Genomic DNA, 7,806 nt, shown 5'->3' on the forward strand with positions numbered 1-7,806 from the left:
GATAATTTTGGTAATGTCATGGAACACTTCTACGACAGCACAGGTATGACTATCTTGATTCTGTCATAAATTTGTCATGGATGTACATGCATGACAGAAAACGTGACCTATTATGACAAACACGTATCATCACGGAAGTGTATTTTTTTGTAGTGACGAAGGCGGAGGCAAAAGAAGCACGAGAAGACGGCGTCAATCTGCTGGAAGAGAGCCGGCTATTGGCACTCAGTCGGTCCGCCATCTACCAGCAGAGCATGCGCCGCTACCACAGTCGGAAGGTCAAGCCAAGATCCTTCCAAGAGGGAGACCTTGTGCTCCGGCTGATCCAGCGAACAGCCGGCCAGCACAAGCTCTCGTCCCCTTGGGAAGGCCCCTTCATCATCAGCAAAGCTTTGGGCAACGACTCCTACTACCTCATCGATGCATAGACGCCCAGAGCGCGCAAGAGAGACGACTCTGGCAAAGAATCGGAGCGCCCATGGAATGCAAATCTCCTCCGAAGATTTTACAGTGGATGCAGTATGTACCACGCTACCTTTCTATTAAGCGCTAAGACATCGGGACCCTCGAGGAGCACTCGGGGGCTACCCTTTTTATCTATATGATAAGTTATATTCCTACGAAAATGTGTTATTTTTCTCCTTTGCCCGGCACCGGGTCCGTCCAGTCGGCCCGAGGGCTTGCCGCCTTGTACTATGTTGATGCTACCTGCAGTCGGACAATTAGTGTGCCGACATCTAGGCCCTCTCTTGCCTTAAGCCGCAGCTCGCAGAGCGACTGTCCGGCTGGCAAGAGCTAAATGCAGGAAATGGTGTCCACACGAAAAATGGCTAAGGAAAAAAGCATCTGCATAGGCCAAGCCGGCTCCTAGCCTTACCGCCCGGCTGCTAGGCAGCACATACGTCCATTTTGCATCATGCTTTTATATCGATATTTATTGCATTATGGGCTGTTATTACACATTATGTCACAATACTTATGCCTATTCTCTCTTATTTTACAAGGTTTACATGAAGAGGGAGAATGCCGGCAGCTGGGATTCTGGGCTGGAAAAGGAGCAAATATTAGAGACCTATTCTGCACAGCTCCAAAAGTCATGAAACTTCATGGAAGTCATTTTTGGAATTAATAAAAAATACTGAGTGAAGAAACTACCAGAGGGGGGCCACACCCTGGCCACGAGGGTGGGAGGCGTGCCCTACCCCCTGGGCGCGCCCCCCTGCCTCGTGGGCCCCCTGGCAGGCCTTCGGTGCCCATCTTTTGCTATATGAAGTCTTTCGTCCGAGAAAAAATCATAAGCAAGCTTTCGGGAAGAAACTCCGCCGCCACGAGGCGGAACCAATCTAGGGCTCCGGCGGAGCTGTTCTGCCGGGGAAACTTCCCTCCGGGAGGGGGAAATCATCGCCATCGTCATCACCAACAATCCTCTCATCGGGAGGGGGCCAATCTTCATCAACATCTTCACCAGCACCATCTCCTCTCAAACCCTAGTTCATCTCTTCTATCCAATCTTTGTCCCAAAGCCTCGGATTGGTACCTGTGGGTTGCTAGTAGTGTTGATTACTCCTTGTAGTTGATGCTAGTTGGTTTAATTGGTGGAAGATCATATGTTCAGATCCATTATGCATAATATACCCCTCTGATTATGAACATGAATATGATTTGTGAGTAGTTACGTTTGTTCCTGAGGACATGGGAGAAGTCTTGTTATTAGTAGTCATGTGAATTTGGTATTCATTTGATATTTTGATGAGATGTATGTTGCCTTTCCTCTAGTGGTGTTATGTGAACGTCGACCACATGACACTTCACCATTATTTGGGCCTAGAGGAGGGAATTGGGAAGTAATAAGTAGATGATGGGTTGCTAGAGTGACAGAAGCTTAAACCCTAGTTTATGCGTTGCTTCGTAAGGGGCTGATTTGGATCCATATGTTTCATGCTATGGTTAGGTTTACCTTAATACTTCTTTTGTAGTTGCGGATGCTTGCAATAGAAGTTAAACATAAGTGGGATGCTTGTCCAAGTAAGGACAGCACCCAAGCACCGGTCCACCCACATACCAAATTATCAAAGTAACGAACGTGAATCATATGAGCGTGATGAAAACTAGCTTGACGATAATTCCCATGTGTCCTCGGGAGCGCTTTTCTCTATATAAGAGTTTGTCCAGTCTTGTCCTTTGCTATAAAAAGGATTGGCCATCTTGCTGCACTTTATTTACACTTGTTACTTGTTACCCGTTACAAATTACCTTATCACAAAACTATCTGTTACCTATAATTTCAGTGCTTGCAGAGAATACCTTGCTAAAAACCGCTTGTCATTTCCTTCTACTCCTCATTGGGTTCGACACTCTTACTTATCAAAAGGACTACAATAGATCCCCTATACTTGTGGGTCATCAAGACTCTTTTCTGGCGCCATTGCCGGTGAGTGAAGCGCCTTTGGTAAGTGGAATTTGGTAAGGAAAAATTTGTATAGTGTGTTGAAATTTACTGTCACTTGCTACTATGGGAAGGAATCCTTTGAGGGGCTTGTTCGGGGTATCTTCACCCCGACCAGTAGAGAAAATAGTTGCTCCTCAACCTACTGAAATTTTTTACTTTTAAATTCCTTCGGGTATGATAGAACAACTGCTAGCTAATCCTTTTACAGGAGATGGAACATTGCATCCCGATTTACACTTAATCTATGTGGATGAAGTTTGTGGATTATTTAAGCTTGCAGGTATGCCTGATGATGTTATCAACAAGAAGGTCTTCCCTTTATCTTTGAAGGGAGATGCATTGACATGGTATAGGTTATGTGATGATATGGGATCATGGAACTACAAACAATTGAAATTGGAATTTCATCAGAAGTTTTGTCTTATGCATCTTGTTCATCGTGATCGTAATTATATATATATATAATTTTTGGCCTCGCGAAGGAGAAAGCATCGCTCAAGCTTGGGGGAGGCTTAAGTCAATGTTATATTCATGCCCCAATCATGAGCTCTCAAGAGAAATGATTATTCAGAATTTTTATGCTCGGCTTTCTCGTAATAATCAGTCCATGCTCGATACTTCTTGTACTGGCTCATTTATGATGAAGACTATTGAATTCAAATGGGATTTATTGGAAAGAATTAAACGCAACTCTGAAGATTGGGACCTCGACGAAGGTAAAGAGTCAGGTATAACACCTAAGTTTGATTGTGTTAAATCTTTTATGGATACCGATGTTTTCCGTGAATTTAGCACTAAATATGGACTTGACTCTGAGATAGTAGCTTCTTTCTGTGAATCCTTTGCTACTCATGTTGATCTCCCTAAGGAGAAGTGGTTTAAATATAATCCTCCCATAGAAGTAAAATTAGTTGCACCTATTAAAGTTGAAGAAAAGACTATCACTTATAATGATCCTATTGTTCATGTGGCTTATGTTGAGAAACCACCTTTCCCTGTTAGAATAAAGGATCATGCTAAAGCTTCAACTGTAGTCAACAAAAGTAATATTAGGACACATAAACCCTCTGAGCAAGTTAAAGTTGAACCTAATATTGCTATGGTTAAAGATCTCTTGGCTGGTAATATCGATGGGCATGTTATTTATTTCTGTGAAGAAACTGCTAGAATTGCTAAGCCTGGTGCTAAAGATAAACATAGACCTGTTGTAGGCATGCCTGATATCTTTGTTAAAATAGGAGATCATTGTTATCATGGCTTATGTGATATGAGTGCTAGTGCTAGTGCAATACGTCATTCCTTATACAAAGAAATTATGCATGATATTGCACCTGCCGAGATAGAAGAAATTGATGTTACAATTAAGCTTGCCAATAGAGATACTATTTCACCGATTGGGATTGTTAGAGATGTTGAAGTCTTGTGTGGGAAGGTTAAATATCCTGGTGATTTTCTTGTTCTTGGTTCCCCACAAGATAGCTTTTGTCCCATTATATTTGGTAGACCCTTCTTGAATACTGTCAATGTTAAGATAGACTGCGAAAAGGATGTTGTTACTATTGGTTTGGGTGATATGTCTCAGGAGTTTAAATTTTTCCAAATTTCGTAGACAACCCCGTGATGAGGAATTGCCTAGTAAGGATGAAATTATTGGTCTTGCTTCTATTGTCGTGCCTCCTAATGATCCTTTAGAACAATATTTGCTTGATCATGAAAATGATATGTTTATGAATGAAAGAAGGGAAATAGATGAAGTATTCTTTAAACAGGGACCTATTCTGAAACACAACTTGCCTGTTGAAATCCTGGGGGATCCTCCTCCACCCAAGGGTGATCCCATGTTTGAGCTTAAACCATTGCCTGATACTCTTAAATATGCTTATCTTGATGAAAAGAAGATATATCCTGTTATTATTAGTGCTAACCTTTCAGAGCATGAAGAAGAGAAATTATTGAAATCTCTGAAGAAGCACCGTGCTGCTATTGGATATACTCTTGATGATCTTAAGGGCATTAGTCCCACTCTGTGTCAACACAAAATAAATTTGGAGAAAGACGCCAAACCAGTTATTGATCATCAACGACGGCTAAATCCTAAGATGAAAGAAGTGGTAAGAAAGGAAATATTAAAGCTCCTTGAGGCAGGTATAATTCATCTTGTTGCTGATAGTCAGTGGGTAAGTCCTGTTCATTGTGTCCCTAAGAAGGGAGGTATTCCTGTCGTTCCTAATGATAAAGATGAACTGATTCCACAAAGAATTATTACAGGTTATAGGATGGTAATTAATTTTTGCAAATTAAATAAAGCTACTAAAAAATATCATTACCCTTTGCCTTTCATTGATCAAATGCTAGAAAGATTATCCAAACATACACATTTTTGCTTTCTAGATGGTTACTCTGGTTTCTCTCAAATACCTGTGCCAGCTGATGATCAAGAGAAGACCACTTTTACTTGCCCTTTCGGTACCTTTGCTTATAGACGTATGCCTTTTGGTTTATGTAATGCACCTGCTACCTTTCAAAGATGCATGATGGCTATATTCTCTGATTTTTGCGAAAAGATTTGTGAGGTTTTCATGGATGATTTCTCCCTTTATGGATCCTCTTTTGATGATTGCGTGAGCAACCTTGATCGAGTTTTGCAGAGATGTGAAGAAACTAACCTTGTCTTGAACTAGGAAAATGCCACTTTATGGTTAATGAAGGCATTGTCTTGGGGCATAAAATTTCTGAAAGAGGTATTGAAGTTGATAAAGCTAAAGTTGATGCTATTGAAAAGATGTCATGTCCCAAGGACATCAAAGGTATAAGAAGTTTCCTTGGTCATGCCGGTTTTATAGGAGGTTCATTAAGGACTTCTCAAAAATTTCTCGGCCTCTGACTAACCTATTACAAAAAGATATCCCTTTTGTCTTTGATGATGATTGTGTGGAAGCATTTGAAATACTTAAGAAAGCATTAATTTCTGCACCTATTATTCAGCCACCTGATTGGAATTTACCCTTTGAAATTATGTGTGATGCTAGTGATTATACTGTAGGTGATGTTCTAGGACAAAGAGTTGATAAGAAATTAAATGTTATTCAATATGCTAGTAAAACTCTAGACAGTGCTCAGAGAAATTATGCTACTACTAAAAAGGAATTCTTAGCAGTTGTATTTGCTTGTCATAAGTTCAGACCTTATATTGTTGATTCTAAAGTAACTATTCACACTGATCATGCTGCTATTAAATATCTTATGGAAAAGAAAGATGTTAAGCCTAGACTTATTAGATGGGTGCTCTTGGTACAAGAATTTGATTTGCATATTATTGATAGAAAGGGAGCTGAGAACCCCGTTGCAGACAACTTGTCTAGGTTAGAGAATGTTCTTGATGACCCACTACCTATTGATGATAGCTTTCCTGATGAACAATTAGCTGTCTTAAATGCTTCTCGTACTGCTCCATGGTATGCTGATTATGCTAATTACATTGTTGCTAAATTTATACCACCTAGTTTCACATACCAGCAAAAGAAAAAAAATCTATGATTTAAGACACTACTTCTGGGATGACCCACATCTTTATAAAGAAGGAGTAGATGGTGTTATTTTACTTTGTATACCTGAGCATGAACAGGAACAGATCCTACGCAAGTGTCACTCCGAAGCTTATGGAGGACACCATGCTGGAGATAGAACTGCGCATAAGGTATTGCAATCCGGTTTTTATTGGCCTACTCTCTTCAAGGATGCCCGTAAGTTTGTCTTATCTTGTGATGAATGCCAAAGAATTGGTAACATTAGTAGACGTCAGGAAATGCCTATGAATTATTCACTTGTTATTGAACCATTTGATGTTTGGGGCTTTGATTATATGGGACCGTTTCCTTCCTCTAATGGGTATACACATATTTTAGTTGCTGTTGATTACGTTACTAAGTGGGTAGAAGCTATTCCAACTAGTAGTGCTGATCATAACACCTCTATTAAGATGCTTAAAGAATTTATTTTTCCGAGGTTTGGAGTCCCTAGATATTTAATGACTGATGGTGGTTCACATTTTATTCATGGTGCTTTTCGTAAAATGCTTGCTAAGTATGATGTTAATCATAGAATTGCATCTCCTTATCACCCACACTCTAGTGGTCAAGTAGAATTGAGTAATAGAGAGCTCAAATTAATTTTGCAAAAGACTGTTAATAGATCTAGAAAAAATTGGTCCAAGAAACTTGATGATGCATTATGGGCCTATAGAACTGCATATAAAAATCCTATGGGTATGTCTCCGTATAAAATGGTTTACGGAAAAGCATGTCATTTACCTCTCGAACTAGAACATAAGGCATATTGGGATATTAAAGAGCTCAATTATGATTTCAAACTTGCCGGTGAGAAGAGGTTATTTGACATTAGCTCACTTGATGAATGGAGAACCCAAGCCTATGAGAATGCCAAACTGTTTAAAGAAAAAGTTAAAAGATGGCATGACAAAAGGATACAAAAGCGTGATTTTAATGTAGGTGACTATGTGTTGCTATTCAACTCTCGTTTAAGATTTTTTGCAGGAAAACTTCTTCCTAAATGGGAAGGCCCTTACGTTATCGAGGAGGTCTATCGTTCCAGTGCCATAAAAATCAACAACTTCGAAGGCACAAATCCAAAGGTGGTGAATGGCCAAAGAATCAAACATTATATCTCAGGTAATCCCATAAATGTTGAAACTAATATTATTGAAACCGTAACCCCGGAGGAATACATAAGGAACACTTTCCAGAACGTTTCAGACTCCGAAAAGGAATAGGTATGTGGTACGGTAAGTAAACCGACTCCAAAACATTTCTAATAGCAATTTTTCTCCGTTTTGGAATATTTAAGCAAATAGGAAAATAAGAAGTAGTCCGGGAAGGACACTAGGCTTCCACGAGGGTGGAGGGCGCGCCCTACCCCCCTGGGTGCGCCCCCTGCCTCGTGGGCACCTCGTGTGCTCTCCGGACTCTGTTTTCTTGCACGATACTTCTTTTGGTCGGTAAAAATTCATTATGTAATCCCCCGAAGGTTTTGACTCCCGTATCACGCAATTATCCTCTGTTCTCGTTTCGAGTTGTTTTTCTGACAGATCTAGATCCCCATGACGTCTCCAAGTGCCCCCAAGGACAAGTTCTTCGAGAAGGTCATCAACCCCTACCTCACGGAGGTGCTGCAACACCCTCAAACCATTGAGATGCGTGATGGGTTGCTGCACATCCGCGATGTTGAGGGACCAAGGAGGACAGGAAGCGTGGAGACGAGGCTCGAAGCAATGGAGCAACAAGTTTTCAAGTGTCAGGGTATGGTGGAACGCGGACTCAACGCCAACCACATGATGATCG

The sequence above is a fragment of the Triticum aestivum genome, chromosome 3D (assembly GCF_018294505.1).
Source record: "Triticum aestivum cultivar Chinese Spring chromosome 3D, IWGSC CS RefSeq v2.1, whole genome shotgun sequence".
Lineage (NCBI taxonomy): Eukaryota > Viridiplantae > Streptophyta > Magnoliopsida > Poales > Poaceae > Triticum > Triticum aestivum.